The sequence below is a fragment of the Vespa mandarinia genome, chromosome 13 (assembly GCF_050613455.1).
Source record: "Vespa mandarinia isolate Hongniang chromosome 13, ASM5061345v1, whole genome shotgun sequence".
Taxonomy (NCBI): domain Eukaryota; kingdom Metazoa; phylum Arthropoda; class Insecta; order Hymenoptera; family Vespidae; genus Vespa; species Vespa mandarinia.
In genome coordinates, this window is record NC_140822.1 from 996,897 (window position 1) to 1,012,134 (window position 15,238).

Genomic DNA, 15,238 nt, shown 5'->3' on the forward strand with positions numbered 1-15,238 from the left:
AATTAAAGTAAACATTTGTAGGAAGCGGTCATCCGAGGTTTATTGATGTAATAATAATTTAAATATAAAATCAATTTTGTTGATAAATGGAAAGTCTCTATAGAGTCATTGCTTTTAAAAGAAAAAGGTCGAGTAGAGTCATTGAGTATTGATTTTAGAGTCATTGCTAAAGAAACAAAGAGACTGGTAGACTCATAGCCCGTAGGACCTAAGCTAAGTTAATCAATTTTTAGATCAGGATTTTCAGCTTCTAATCAACTAATTCCCGTTTCTCCCCCCCATCCTTTCTGCGTTCTCATCTATATGTATGCCCAGGTGTTACTCGTATGGGTGAGAAACAATTAGTATGGGTATAATTTTAAGTTCCCCTTATTGGCGACTGTCATTGCGTTAGTGATTGTGCACGGTGTACTTTGCACCTGTGTGTGCACGTGTTAGGTGGTGGATTGTACATCGTTTCGCGACAAATTTTAAACTAATACAAATCCTAATATGACAAATATATTTTTATTATCGTTTTGCCTAATAGAATTAAAATATTTTTTATGTGGATGAAATACTTTTATATTACTAGTATGTGTATATGCTAGTATATATTAGTATATTTTGCTTTAGTCAATCTTCGCAATAATCATTAGCCGTGACAGTCGATTACAGCAATTGGTACGTAACCCTAAATAGTAAATAATTAGACGCGTTTGAGCTAGGGTGTCGGAGGTGCCCCGGGGCATGCTCTCTAGTTTAGGCTTTTGCATCCTGGCGGTATGTGAGAGAACCGTGGAGTGCATGTGTTGGAACGAATGTTTTGTTATTTTTTAAATATAGGTCTAGGTAGGCAGGTAATATATTTCTGTGTGAATGTGTTTAATTTTAAGTAGGTAGGTACCGGATAAGACGCACGATGTAAATTCCACTCAGGAGTGGAAAGTCGCGTCTCCGGATTTAAACGGAATGTCTACAAGATTTAAAAATGCATTTATTCAATTTCAATATTCCATTCTTGTGGTCAATCTGTAATCTTGCGATTACAACTGTATCGAACAGTTTAAAAATCCTTGCATTTTGCGTGAATTTAATAATTTTCTAATCTCCAAAGATTTTTGAACTTGTTTGATACTTAGTATTAAGTATATTAATTCTTCGCACTTTCCTGATTAATCGGTCGTTTTTCAATAAGCAAATGTAAAATCTTGAACGTATCGTATATTTTTCCCTTTCGATCGAATCATTGAATCTTAATGTGCGAAGAGTTAATTCTAGGTTGTAATAGGTTCATCGTAGGTCATGAAACAAGAAGAGGCTATATGCCGAAGGGGCCCCCACAAATCGTGGCTCAAGAGGGCAACTATCGACGACAAATCATTTTCGATATATTCAAAAATGATTTGTAGTCTCAACAAATTCTTTCCTTTCTTTCTTACCACGAAGTCACTTTTGCTCGTCATTGATTAACGATTTGAATTCGATTAGCACTTAAAGTGCGTATCGAAGTGATTAACAAGATGCACAAATCTTCAATTTAGCTAAAGTAGGGAAAAATTTTAATCGTCTTTTAAAATTTCTTCTCTTATCGTAGTTTCTTCTTTTATTAATTATTTCCAGAATTCATTTATTCAAGTAAAAAAATTTTTATTTTCTTTTTTTCTTTATTCTCTTCTGTCTTAAAGTAGTTTTTCTTGTTTATTCATTTGTCTTTTTACGCGTATAAATAATTGCTTTTCGTTGTTATATATTAGATTAATATATCAGCTTTATTAATTTTTAGTGATTTTTTCTAATTTATATGCTATTCTGTAGAGTCAAAAATTTTATATATTAAGTAACAAATTTTTTATTGATACGCGAAGTATTAAATAATAATAATAGACAGGGGATTAGATAATGAAGAGCATCTGCTTGCACGTCCATGAATAGATGTGCATAGTGCATGTTGCATGTTATTCTTGCATGTTATGCTTGCCGTTATCTTTGCTTATTCATTGAAATATTCTATAATAATATTACATGACTAATTCAGTTTTTCTTTGTTTCAGATGATCATCGAGGGATTAACCGTGGCCATTTCTACTATATTTATGCATCACATATTTTTACTACATTGATATTTATAGCGCAAAGATCTAATCTTTTATTGTTTTTTTTTTGTTTCAGATGTGTGTTTCATCGATCATTGGCCAAGGAAATAAGTGTAATTTTATTCTTTATGTTTTTATAATTTAATATATATATGTTTTTAATGTTTTAATGTTTTATGTTGTGTAGTTTAGCACAAATGTGCGGTAGTTTGGGTATTAATTACATTATTTGCAAACTCAGAGCAATGAGTTGTCGAGGAAACTTTTTATCAACCGTGTTGATGATAACCTCATTATTATAATTGATAAGTTATGTCCATTAATGTTTAGAGAATTATAATTTGTCAGAATTTGTCAGAATTTTACTATATTCCCATTTCGGTCGATTATCTACCGCAACGTAGTGATTAAAATAGTTATGAAACACGAGAACGCTCGTTTCCGAATGTCTAGAGGGTTTTCCTGAGTTCGAAGGTGTCGAGCGCGTTTTCCGTGTGGCAACCGTCGCCGTTATAATCCTTGTTCGTGCACAATACCGGAGATGAAAGCTGCACTATTATGATTTCGCCGTAACAGTGAAGGCGACGTGAAACGAGGAAAGAGAAAAGGAGAGAGAGAGAGGGATATGACGAGGGCTGCGATGGTACTGCATAGCTTGCGAAATAATAATCCCATTCTTCTTGTCGCGCAACAAAGACAAACGTATGAAACTGTGCTTTTAGCGACGCACTTTCTCTACCACTCGAGGAGCTTTTGCTTCGGTAGCATGACAATCATTGCGTTCTACAAAAACTACCTTCCCTAGTAAACAATCCGTTCCTCGGCATCGATTTTTTCTTTTTTGATTGACAAAAAAAAAAGAGGAGGAGAAACTTAAAGAATTGTGGAAGATCTGTATCGATGGCATCTCTGCGATGTATTTCTCACCGATTGTATCTCTCGTTTATCATTTACTTTTGTACCATCTTTCTTATTCGTATAGATATTTACGTAAAAAATAGCGTTTGTTGGAAGATAAATCGATATTATACATTATTCAAAAGCTTTTCGAATTTTTTCCAAGAGGATCGATTTTGTATAATAAAAGTTTCGATTTTGAATTAGCCGTTCAACTTCGGAAAGTGCTGTTTCGTCACATGCGAATGTAGGTCGTGGACGTGACCAAAGAATCGTATTCTTGAATTATATTCTCGTTGGAAAACGTATAAACGTGTTCGACGAAAGCTGCATTTGTGATAAGAAAAATTGGAACGATGCTTGGTAAACCTTTCTCTTTCTTATCCTAGAAAAAAGAAAAAACTTTTTAATATCGAAATCCTTGGAGCAAACCACGCTCCAGAAGAAAATCTTATAACGAGACGGATTGCAACGAAACGATATCAGTAAGTTCGCTGAATCCACTAGAAAATCCAGAAAGAATTCCACTTTAGATCGAATCTTGAAAATCGAATTCGCCTAAGCACCATTTTAGCTATTAGAAAAATCTCTTTAGCCAAATCCAAATTCGACTGTCTCCTTGTCTCGTTTTATCTCGTAGGATAAGTATCGATCGATTGGAAAATGATTCCCGTATATTCACCGAAAAATATAGAATTAAAAATTTATGAACACGCGTTATATACATTAAAGGCTCGTATATATATATATATAAGTTGGTTTTTCAGTGACATTTCTATATCACACGTTTACAGACCTAAAACTTTCTAATCTAACAGGCTATACACAAATTATTTTCTATCAAAGTTACATCAGTTTTTGGATTAGCTTGTTTGATATTGTTGGTGAAAATATTTTTCAAGTATTTCATGAAACATTGAAATAGTTCAACTATATATCCCAATTACGAAAATATTCAAGTACATCCACATACATGTATCAATAAAACTAACTTTATATATGTATATATAATCATAGATATATATGTACATATTGCAAATGTATATTGAAAGTATTGGACTCAACGTGCTTTTGAAAACATTTCCCGAGTAAGTTAACGCGATCCAGTTATTTAATGTAGCTTTGTTAATGGTCCAAAAGCGTATCTAATTAACAAAAGTTGCTTCATTGAGAATGATCGTAGGAAATGTGCGCTATTTCAAAGGAATAGACCAGAAACAATAGGGTAACGGGAGACTGAGGAGAAGAAATTTCTGGAGAGACGAGAAGAGAAGGATAGTCGTCCAATGAAAAGCATTGTGGGATTCGCTCGAGTTGCAGAGTCCGCTTGATATAAATTCGCTCAGTCGCGCATTATTCTCGCTTTTGGTGTAGCGATTTCGAATTTTCCTCGTAGGAACTCGTTGTGGAATCCTCTCTCGCGTTCCGTTCAACCTGTAAATGGGAATTCTCGTTTGGAAAATTAGCCGGGAAGCGGCAATGTCTGGAATTTAACGAAATGTTGAAGGGAGAAAGAAAAGGATAAAGAAAAAGAGAGAGAGAGAGAAAGAGAAAGAGAGAAAAAGAAAGGAGACGTACGTAACGTCGACGATTTTGTTAGCACATTAATGTCCATGGTGCGTTACCTTTCCTGAGAAATTCCATACTCCACGTATACTGCTATGTACATAGTGATAAGTAGGTACCTACTAGCTGAGTGTAGGGTATTGAATAACGTACGCACCATTACCTAAGGGACTTGTAACTGGATGCGACCGGTAAACGTCATCACTCCCTTGTTTCCTCTCTCTCTCTCTCTCTCTCTCTCTCTCTCTCTCTCTCTCTGTCTCTCTTGTTTTCTTGTGTCCTTTAGCCACGAGCACGTACACGCCCTACAAACACGCGGCATGGAACTCCAAGCATGATCCCACGCGTAAGCATACGTTTCATTGATCCCACATGCAGTATCTACGTGTGCTATGTATTTGTTGTGCATGATCGTCTTATTGCTGATCGGTATGTCCTGTACTATCCACTAATCTTTCCTCCGTTCTCTCTTTCTCTCCTTCGTAATGTCGAAGACTCGCGCACTTATTCTTCGGATAAACTCGCTGCCGATGCTGTCGGTATAAATCACGATCTTCTCTGCTGACACACGGCATTATCGTTAATATATCCTTTAAAAGAGCCTTAAATCTTGAAGGGGAGAATGCACGCGGAAAGATGCTGACGCCGCGAAGACGTGAAATATTTCGTAGTTTGAAAACCGCGACGAAATCCGTTCTCTCGCGTATATACTATACTTGTTATAGCTATCGCTACTGTCACAGCCACCCTCTCGATTCTAGAATTGAACGTAGCATCGACGTGCTATCCCCTTTGTGTGTACCCTTTAAAACCACAAATATATTACGAGTATATATCTAAGCGTTCGGGATATAACGCGTTCGATACGTGACACGATTCGATGTCGTCCTGGATTTTTCCTACCTATTGTGAATATCCGTGAACAATCCCGGCTAGAAAAGAAATTACTCTGGTGCTTTGGGAGTACGGTAACAAATCTTACAATATCGATCTCTGAAACATTCCTCAGATAAAACGTGTATATGTTTTACCGATTGTTCGATAGTCTAACTCGATAAGAGAATGAAAGCAATGATTGAGCAAACAGTTTAGAAAATTTTCGAGCGTTGAATGAACGAGCGATAACGTGGGCAGCCGTGTTTAGACGGCTTCGGTTAAAGCAATAGAAAAAAAGAGGCGAGGTAATTAAGAGCGTGATGTCATGCGGCATTACTACGGCTGTAAAGACATAGACACAGATTCTTTCGACGCTCTCCCCATTGCTTTTCTCTGATACTAGTAAAGACTCGTACCATTTGTCGTACTTGTAAGATTTCCTTATATCCATAATTTCTATTGCATAAGGGAATCGACGATTCTTCTTTCATTCGATTCGAAGGCCATCGAGTCATAGGATCTATGGTTCCAAGTCTGTAAATCCTGGAATCTAGGTCACAGCACATTTTCCACAGAGTTGTAGACCAAAACCTGTTGGGACCGGTCTGTTGTAGCGCTGTCGACCTGTCAGAGAGAAGCAGGTTTGACGTTTTTTCTTCGTAGAAACAATTCCTCTATGTATCAACCTCTGTATATTATGAAATTAGGGACTCATTTTTCTTGTTTTTTTTTTTTTCTTTTTTGTATACAAATTTAGAATATCTTTACAAATTATGGAAATACACGCGACAACGATGTTAGAGCTCAGTTATATTATATCATATTTACGTGTACATGTAAATAAATGTATATCATTTTACATAGTCGTATACATAATGGGCTTCAACCAATTCCAACATGCTTGCACAAAGTACTCGTTCGGAGCCGTCTGTACCACCCACTTAAAGCGTCGTGGCTCCCGTTGCAACGCATCAGTTCCACGAGAGAGTGCCAGAGTATGTAGTTCCCTTTTAATAGCACTCACGGAGGTGAGGAAAGGAGGAATGGCGTAGACCATAATGCTGGAGGAAGATTGGCAGACGAAGCGAAAAGTCCAGCTTCAAAGCAGATATGCGTACCCTTCTTACGTACGAGTCGATACTCGCCTATATATAATGCATTTTTGTTTCTACAAGATTTTACCTCTCTCATTCCTATGGAAATTAATTATCAGTCGATCGTAAGCGGATTTCCACGAGAAAATTTTCACGACTTTTCTTCGTCTTAGCATTTTACGACGTCGGCTTACCGTGGAACTCGTGTACTTTCAAAGTCTCAAAAGACATGCAAAAGTTTTCTTCTTTTCTACGTCAAGCCTCGCCGCAAACTTTCCTCGAACTCGCTAAACGACATCGAGAATTTTTGCATTAATCAGAGAAGATTTTTTCTAATTTTTCTTTTTTCTTTTTTCTTTCCTCTTTTTTCTTCTCTTTTTTCTTTTCTGTTTGTTTTTTTTTTTTTTTTTTTTTTTTTTAGTTAAAAGACAGATAAAAGACTGAAATTTTGGATCTATAAAAAAGGAGGCGTTGGTGTGACTAATGCCGGCAGGGACCGTCTCGTCAGTGGAAAACACAGATGCCACAATCAAGATAACAGAAAACGGCGAAGGCGTCGTTTATTACCAGTCGAGAACGTGCGTCAACCACGCGAACGAGCGACTTCTATTCTAAGCTTTAGCTGAACTATGCCGTCTGACTTTAGTTCATTTTGTTCAAAGCCCGACTAAAAAGTAGCAAGTAGTAGTTTGCCATTGTTTCATTTGGACACAATGGTGACGTTGGTAAAAGGAGCGTTTAACACGAGGTATAATGATCGCACGTTTTTACCGTCAAGAATCGTCAAGTTGCTGCGATAATCTCGTAAGAGCTCATATAATTATTAATAAAGCAAGAGAAGCAGGATATTCTATTAGAGACAGAGAGTGAGAGAGAGTCACGCGAACGGAAGAGGGAGGAGTCTTTCGTATGTAATCGTGTGCACGACTCGTTTGTTCATGGAGAAGAAAAATAACTGTAACATATAGAGGAAATTTAGTTTGATGAAGAGCGAACTGGTCCAGACAGGTACTCGAGAGTAAGTGAAATCGCGAGAATGAGAGATAGAGAGACTTTGGTATCTAGGTAGCTCCCTTACACGCGTGTGGGCTTAGGAAAGCATCCGCGTCGATTGCTGACGATTCGTGGTATTCACGGCGATTATCGTCTTCCTGCTATTACGGTACAAAGACCCTGTCCCGAGCGATATCCGGAGGCTGACGGAGGGGCTGCTACGAGAGATAGAGAGAGAAAGAGAGAGAAAGAGAGAGAAAGAGATAGAGAGAGAGAGAGAGAGAGAAAGAGAGAATGGAATAGACAGCAGCGACGAGCTCGCGAAAGGAAGAAGAAAATCGCGTTGATCGGCCGAGAGATGGTGATACGAGTGGCCTTCGATCCCAAACACGAGAGTACAAAGAAAAGAAAAAGAAAGAAGAAGAAGGATCAAGCGAATACCGTGATTCCTCTCAAGTGGCAGCTCGTGTGGTCTCTCTTTCTTTCTCTCTACCTCTTTCTCTCCTTCTCTTTCTCTCTCTCTCTCTCTCTCTCTCTCTCTCTCTCTCTCTCTCTCTCTCTCTTTCGAAAGAATTTAAAGGATCTCTTTGATACGCTATGAGGCGATGATCATTGCTTTGCGGGCCAGCTCGATATTACCATCAAGAAGAAACACGATACCTCATACGAATGTTTACGCAAGAACCGTAGCCCTGTCGTGATTCGATGACACTTGACCCGAATAGCGAACAAAGTCTTCGACTTAGTGAAAAAGTCTGCCCATCGCAGGACAACAAACGCAATTTCTTCAAGCAATAGTTTCTACCCACCAAGCTTCACCAACAACATCTCTTTAGACTCTTGCCTGCCATGTAAGAGGACTCTCTGCTTCGCCGTTTCGCTATTTATTTAACTCTCTTCGTTTCCTTTACCAAGTGTATCGGGTGCTTTTGCTACCTTGGTTTTCTTTCACCAAATACCAAATACTCAAACTTGCACGGTAATACCAGTGTATCCCATAGGAAGATATAGGTACTTTTCAATGTTCCCTTCTTCGTTTTTCTTTCCGTAGTAGTTCGTGTCTTCTTCGTTTATTTTCTGTCTCTAAAAGCAACGAAAGAATACACATAAGGGTTCTCTTCCTTTTCATATACCAAGCTTTCCAAGAGTAGATACTATCATCGAGTTGTCATAAGTTGATACGTTGTCCTCTCTTTATTCTCTTTCGTTCTCCTTCTAGTCTTACTCTTACGCTTACGCTAGCATAAGCAAAAGCAACTGTAGTGACGTTTCGCGTTCTTGCCCGAGGCCGTTACTTGAAGGTTTGCGGATAAAACGAGCCTGGAGCAGCCTTCAAGATTCTCCAAAGAACCTTTCTTTCTCTCTCATTTTTTTATTATTTTCTTTTTTTTTTATATCAGACAAATTCTTCTTTCTATTTTCCCTTCCAAACGAAGCTTAAAAAAAGAAAAAGAAAAGTTATGCGAGTCTTTCAAACGTGACCATTTCGTTTTATTTTCTTTGCGTTATGTACGTCAACGATAGCATTACTTTTTCTCAAAACGAAAATCTCAAGAGAAAGAATGAAGAGGCGGCGAGTAACGGAATCGAAAAAATAAACATATTTACATTCATAATATTTAAAATCATATAAATTGTCTCGTTAATTAATTATATGCTCGAATCTTTTATCGGAAGAAATCGATCAAGAAAGAATAAATTCCTGAAGCGGAGAGACACGCGATCAACGATAGTAACCATAGCAGCTAGAGAGAAAAAGAGAGAGAGAGAGAGAGAGCGAGAGAGGAGGGAGAGGGAAGAGAGAGAAAGCGAAAAAGAGAAAGAGAACTTCGTTGCTTTATCGTTGCCCTCTTGTAAAAATCAAGTAAGAGCCTATCGTTACATCTTCGGTCATTACTTAAGCTTAAGACGAACCGGTTTACGAGGTATATCATCTTGCAGAGTTTCATCTCCTGTCCATCTAGGAGGCAAGTCTGAAGAGAGAAATAAAGAGAAAGAGAGGGTATACGCTCCTTGTCTAGCCAATAACGCGACGGTGACAAGACCCCTCGTTGCTTCTTCATCCGACCGGTCGTACGGAGAGGGAAGTACCCACTTGTCTTGTCACCCCAGTATTAGCCGACATCGTTTCACTATATCGTTCGCACGAAAATAAACAATCGTTCGTTCGTTCGTTCGTTCATTCGTTCTCTGGTAGTATCCCGCGAGAAAATAAATCTACTCTTTTTCTCCTCTTTCTTTGATCTCCTTTTATCTCAACTATCCTCGAGATGTGTTGATATGAATGTGGTGAAAAAATCTTTCTGGGAAAAAATATGGGTAGAAAAGTGCAAGACACCCGCTTTAAACACCTTCTCTAGTCACGAGAAACGAAGGCAATATAGGGAGGCGTTCTAGATTAAGTGGCTCGCGTCATGTAATAACATAGTTATTCCTTGCAACAGCTGTTGCAACTCGAACGTCATCGCTGCCTTTCTTCTTTTTCCTCTTCTTCCTTCTTCCCTTTTGACCAACATGAACCTTCTTCAGGCATCTCTTGTTACTTCTCGAGCATATTAAGTTGTCAATCCGTTCATTCTCCCCGTCTTGAGATCCATAATCCCCTTGGTAGAACGACGCACGAGATATTCACTCGCGTTTTATGGCTCGTTGACTTTCAAGAGAGGGATAAAATTAAGAGGTTATTGATACGCGTAGGAGAGAAGACGGTCGTAAAATTACTTTGCGCCATTTTAAAACAAAGTTAAAACTCGTAAGCATATCTATTTAAGGCGTTAAGTAAAATAACGATTTTGCACGAAATACAGTTCATTAAAAATTCCTGCCTCGCGTGGTAAAGCATTGAAACGCGAATTCTATTTTTAGTGCAAACTTTTAAAGGATTTCTCTTCTTTCTAAATTCGCTTGACCCATTATTCGAGAGGCTTCTCGTAGTTCTTGGTACGAGCGAGGAATCGAGTCGGAGCGACCAAGGCCACTGACCATTAACTTTCAGTCCTTTTCCTTATCCCACCCTACCATCTACCACCTGTACGCTGTTCCTTTCATGTTTTCCTCCCTCGATCGTTTCCTTGCGTTTGCAAAGTAATAAGTAGTATAAACTTGAAAAGGGGCTCTTTTTGTAGGCGGATAACAATGACTCGTTAATATTTTCGAAACTGTCATTACGGTAGCACTTAAGATAACATCAAGATAGAGGATAATGAAAGGCTTAAAGGTATCCATTATGTTCACGAAGAAAAGAGAAAATTTCTATCGAGATTTGTCATGCGGCAATCTAAAAACCAAATTAATAACGATTACACATACATCGTGTTCTATTAAACTGTACATCCACATCAATGAAAAGTATATGAAAGTATATATAATGAAAAGTATAAAGTTGACTTGCAATCTGATGAAATTAATCACCGTCCACAAATTGATGACAACTCACAAATATTTGGTTTTGAAGACAACTGATGGTTCTTTCGTGGTATTCAAAGGGGCCATCGCTTGGTCCTTTCTTCCAAGAGCATGACTGGAGATTCGTGTGGAAAACGTTTTGCGATTTCCATTAATGGAAAATTAATACGTCGCGTTGAACGCATATCTTTCGTCGGCATATCGTCATGAATACAAAGTCACGAGTTTGGTGCGACTAGAGAAGGGGAAGCTGGTTCACGATGAGAGAAAACAAGAGAGAAAGAGAGGGTGACAGTAGTATGAGAGCAAGAGACGACGACGAGTTTTGCCGAGTGCGTCGGGAGGTATACGGTAACGAACGAGTCTTTTCTGCCGAGCGGAATACAAACTGCGCATTGACTGCCCTCCTCCCTCGCGCAAAACGTGCAGCCCTCTCTCTTTCCTACGAAAGAGAGGGAGCGAGAGAGAGAGAGAGAGAGAGAGAGAGAGAGAGACTGCACGTGCAGACACATTCGCAGGGCTGGATTCCGATTCGCCCCCGAAATGAGAGGCTGTTTTAGAGCTGTGGAACGTGTCCGTCGACCCACGCTTGTCCCTTCACCCTTCTCTTACTCTCTTATCCGTTCTTTCATTTTTTTATCTCTCTCTCTCTCTCTCTCTCTCTTCTTTTTGTTCGAGCAAAAAATCGATAGACTATCAATGCTCGTTATCGTTCGAATCCCCGAAATAATTGTCTTGAGTTCGAAGCCCTTTTATCTTTGCTCACCAGGAACAAACGTAACGAATTGTAAAGGTTTGAATTAGCGATTGGACCAATCGATCTATTCGTTAAAGTCACGATTTATTGGAAAATCGACGATTTTTCATTTTTTTCACCTATCGTGATTTATCTCATCGACGTAATCGAGAAAAATGTTGCAACTGCTGATGCCGGAATTCGGTATTTCCGATGATAATTCTCTTTACACTGTCCCAACGCATTTATATTTCATTCATTTTTATTTTCTTTTTTTGTATTTGCTTTTTTTTTTTGCGACAACACATTTTTACATACAACGCCAGCTTGCCTTCCGTACAAACATACTGTGAGAGTTTATTTGATTTTCCACGTTTTAGATCGATTTTCTCGAAATAGAATCGACGTCGGGTTGTCTGTTATCGTTTCCGCAGTATGAGTCGTACGTCAAAATAGTTAATGGGAACAAAGATTAAGTATGCACATTCGTTATTTCGGAGATGTGTTTGGCGTTCGAATTGGAATCATCATTTTTCGCATCGAAATTAAATCAATTGGGTTCGTCTAAATTGGTTAGACTTTCTTTAGCGTGAACCTTCATATATGAAATCTCATTAAACATCTCTTGAAATAGTTGCGGACGGAATAAATGCGAGAGGGAGAACACCTTAATGCGGAATTTAGCTACGATCGATCGACCCATTCGCGGAGGAGTCGGCCAAACGTTGAGTCTTTATAAACTGACAAATAAACGTGTAACGAGTTGAAAGCTAAAGGGTTGAAAACATTACACGATCTGTTTGATTGATACTTATGTATGTATTTTGCTACGAGTTTATAGAAAAAAGTAATGAAACGACATGTATGCAGGTACGATTGGAAATAAAGGATTCAGGAGAAAAAATCTTTCAATGAAGCAGAATGATAACAAAGTTGTACGATTAAATGACAACTTCCTTAACGCGTCAAGGTTATCATTGAAAAAGAAAGCTTAAGTCAACGTATAATTACTGACAGAAGTGGCAAGAAAAATAAAGTGCAATAACTTGTATGAAACTGGTTGGAGATGATTTCCGCAGATTACATCTCGAGCGGAAGGAAGAAAAAGGATTTGTATCGTGGTTAGTTTCTTGGAGATTCGCCTACGCGGTCCATAGAACACGGATCCTAGCTCGGAGTGGCTCGGAAATGAGGTGGAGACTGTCGATGTCCCGACTGCGCCTGTTTCCTGGCGGAAACGCGACATAATGCGACTCCTACCGCACCCCAACGATGACCAACGTGCCGTGAAGAGGGCATCGGCCGTGATGACTTTTTAACCACAACGATAGAAACTTCACCCCTCGATACACGATCGCATCACCGTGGCTCTCAACGTTCATTTCTTATTCCTTTCACAATTAAATTTTAATAAATACTTTGACATTATGGATTCGAACGAGTGTCTCATAAGGTTCTCCCATTTCACTTGCTTTTATGAAGATGGGTATTTCATATGAGACGCAATTTGAGAAATATTGAACATCGAAATGTACCATCGAATGGGTTATATTTCTATTTCTTGTTCTTTATGAAATTCCGTTTGCCTGAGAAACGAGGACTTCCCACGAAGATCGTATAAATCGATGGAATAGGTGAAAATTATAAAAAATATCTAAGGACGCAATTCGAATCGAAAAGCTTACTCTTACCGATCACTTTTCCAAAAAACATTACGCTTATCTCAGCGGCGAGGTGAGTGAAATTTATGAAACATTTCACCGCTCTTAAAATCCACGATATGCGTGCTAAAAGACAGTAAATTTCGGTGATTCGTCCGTGTAAGTTCTTAAGTGGACGCGGTCACGCTGAGAGATAAAGAAAGAAGCCCTTTTGAAAGAGCGAACGAAACGAAATGAAAAATATCACTTCTCTGTCCTTAACCTCTACTTTTTTCTTCTCAATCGACAAATATCAGTTTGACCGAGAAAAGGCAAGGAGATAGGTTCTACGAAACGATTCGAGGGAATTTGGGACGACAGCGGATTGGAATGCGACGCGTGCGTCTCCAAAAGAGCCCAACTACAAAATGTTTTCCATTTCCAAGTGTCAAAGGAACGTTTACCCGCTCGCTTTCTCTTTTCCCAACTTAGCATTTTATAACTTATAGCAATGTATCTATGCGCCAATGATAATGAGCTAGTAGATACATTCTTTCTACGTTTATCGATATCGTAATCTTTATGCCACAATATGTCTCTCTTCTCGTTTTAAACGCGTTCAATCGACAAATGCGTGGAACATCGTTACGTGTCAGTGCCTATGTAAATAGCTTCCTATTGTATATACATCTGTCTCTCTTTTTCCGTGGGAAATTGATTGTACGAATGAAATTAGAAGAGAGCGAAAACCTATACGTAAAATAGTGTTGATTTTCTGCTATGAGTTTTATTTCAGATTCTTTCTTGCGATTTTTTTTCTTCTGATTTTTTTTTTTCTTTTTGTTTTGTTTCTTTTTTTTTCATATATCCAGCTGTAACATCATATCAGTTCTGATGGATGAGAACAAATACGGATTACTTTTCCAATAATGCCTGGAGTATTCTTTCCCACAAGTTTCTCTTTTCGATCCGATCGAATATCATACTGGATATAGCCTTAATTCGATTACAGAGAATAATCCTGCATAGTATGACGTTCGATCTTTTAAAAAAGGATATTGAAAGTAAGATGATCTTAGTGAACAGACCAAAATGAGGAATGGACAAGTTCGACTTCCACTTGGCCGACTGGAAAACTATGTCCGACGTTCATCGTTGGCACGTGCACGAAGCTATTAATGGATGTTAAAGTTTTTTTTTAACTGGTATACAGAATAGGAGTATGAGTCGATAAGTTTTGATTGCACAGCTGTCTCAGCTGTTTTCTAACTAAGGTAGAATGCTTCAGATTTGACTGACGTTAAATTGCATATTCATCGATCTCTCTGAAATCATTTATGATAATTAAGATTCACTTCTTTCTCCTGTCATTATCGAGACTCATTGAAAAACAAGGATACGTTAAAAGACTAAGAAAATTAAATTTCCAATCGATTTCCCATGATCGTCCAGCTTCCTATCAGCCCCCCTATGGTTTTCTCTCTACGGTGGACATCACGAGGATGTCAGGACGGTCGATTCAGCATCGCATCGAACGTACAACATACGTACATACGTTCATACGGTGTAGATACGTTCCAGGATGTAGTCCATAATCGCTTCCTCCGTCGGCGATTGGGCGGTAGCAAAGAGGGGTCGCCGATGTACAGAGAGAGAAAGAGAGAAAGAGAGAGAGAGAGAGAGAGAGAGAGAGAGAGAAAGCACGCGTGCATATATCCGTCGAGCTAGTATTTCGATTCGATCGATCGATCTCAGTCGATTATGAAGTCCTTCGTAAACGTGTTTGTGCGTACACTTAGGGACACCCCTAGCGATGTGTGTTAGCGTTGAGTTCTCCTATTAAAATTCCCCTTTCGTAGGTAGGCGGAAGAGAGGTTCGTTCGAATCGACAAGCGGCGATCTACTAATTGATAGTCGCGAAGGATGCCGGTCAGGAATTAAGCTGTCACGCTGGAC